Here is a 1,738-nt window from a genome sequence, read left to right as displayed (position 1 = left end):
GCAGAGGAATCAAACAGAAAAAGCTGGGCGTTCAAAACGCCCAGTGAGGAAGGAAAACTGGCGTTTAAACGCCAGCCAGGGTACCTGGCTGGGCGTTTAACGCCCAAAAAGGTAGAGATTTGGGCGTTAAACGCCAGGATGACACTAGAGGGAAGATTTTGTTTTTAATTCACATTTTTTTCAAGTTTTCATAATTTTTCAAAATCAAATCTTTTCAAATCATATCTTTTCAATTATATCTCTTTCAAAATCAATTTCTTTCCATTTTATATTTTTACTATTTTCAAAAATCCTTGCTATAATTAAAGATTTGCTTCAAAATTTTCAAGTTGTTACTTGCCTATTAAGAAAGGATCAAGCTTTAAATTTTAAAATCATATCTTTTAATTTCTTGTTAGTCAACTAATCAACTTTAATTTTAAAAACTTTCTTTTTCTAAATTGATTTTCAATCATATCTTTTCAAATACATCTTTTCAATCACATCTTTTTCAAAATTAATTTTTTTCAATCATATCTTTTTCTAATTTCAAAATCTTTTTCAAAAATCACTTTATTTCTTTCCCAATCTTAGTTTTCGAAAATCTCAATCAAATTTTCAAATTTCTTTTTAAAATCTTTTAATTAATTTTCGAAAATTCTTCCCCTCTTCTCACATCCTTCTATTTAAGGGACTAAGACTCCTCCTCAAGGTACAATTCGAACTCCCTCCTTCTTTATATGTTCGAATTCTCCTCCATCTAGCTCCTCCTTCTATTCTTCTTTTCCTCTGACACCTCAAGGAATCTCTATACTGTGACATAGAGGATTCCATACTTTCTTGTTCTCTTCTCTTTCATATGAGCAGGAACAAAGATAAAGGCATACTTGTTCAAGCTGATCCTGAACCTGAAAGGACCCTGAAGAGAAAGCTAAGAGAAACTAAAGAACAATTCTCTTTAGAGGGCCTAACAGAGCTCTTCAAAGAAGAAGAAACCATGGCAGCCGAAAACAACAACAATGCCAACAATGCAAGGAAGGTGCTTGGTGACTTTACTGCACCTACTCCTGATTTCTATGGGAGAAGCATCTCTATCCCTGCCATTGGAGCAAACAACTTTGAGCTTAAGCCTCAATTAGTTTCTCTAATGCAACAGAATTGCAAGTTTCATGGACTTCCATTGGAAGATCCTCATCAGTTCTTAGCTGAGTTCTTGCAAATCTGTGACACTGTCAAGACCAATGGGGTAGACCCTGAAGTCTACAGACTTATGCTCTTTCCTTTTGCTGTAAGAGACAGAGCTAGAACATGGTTGGATTCACAACCTAAGGAAAGCCTGAACTCTTGGGAAAAGCTAGTCAATGCGTTCTTGGCAAAGTTCTTTCCACCTTAAAAATTGAGTAAGCTTAGAGTGGAAGTCCAAACCTTTAGACAGAAGGATGGTGAGTCCCTCTATGAAGCTTGGGAGAGATACAAGCAATTGATCAGAAGGTGCCTTTCTGACATGCTTTCAGAATGGAGCATCATAGGAATCTTCTATGATGGTCTGTCTGAACTATCCAAGATGTCATTGGATAACTCTGCTGGAGGATCTCTTCATCTAAAGAAGACGCCTGCAGAAACTCAAGAACTCATTGAAATGGTTGCAAATAACCAATTCATGTACACCTCTGAAAGGAATCCTGTGAATAATGGGACAACTCAGAAGAAGGGAGTTCTTGAGATTGATACTCTGAATGCCATATTGGCTCAGAATAAA

General features: G+C 36.2%; 1 non-coding gene across 1 annotated transcript; it reads right to left on the bottom strand.

Moving 5' to 3' along the window:
- Positions 1–1,381: 1,381 nt before the first annotated feature.
- LOC148571684 (small nucleolar RNA R71) lies at positions 1,382–1,489 on the bottom strand. The gene has a single exon (XR_015908027.1). It is a non-coding gene; the product is annotated as a small nucleolar RNA R71 (small nucleolar RNA).
- Positions 1,490–1,738: the final 249 nt, after the last annotated feature.

The sequence above is a fragment of the Arachis ipaensis genome, chromosome B3 (assembly GCF_059453495.1).
Source record: "Arachis ipaensis isolate K30076 ecotype BB chromosome B3, ASM5945349v1, whole genome shotgun sequence".
Classification (NCBI taxonomy): Eukaryota; Viridiplantae; Streptophyta; class Magnoliopsida; order Fabales; family Fabaceae; genus Arachis; species Arachis ipaensis.
The sequence above is the reverse complement of the archived record's forward strand: the minus strand, read 5'-3'. Positions and strand labels throughout refer to the sequence as shown.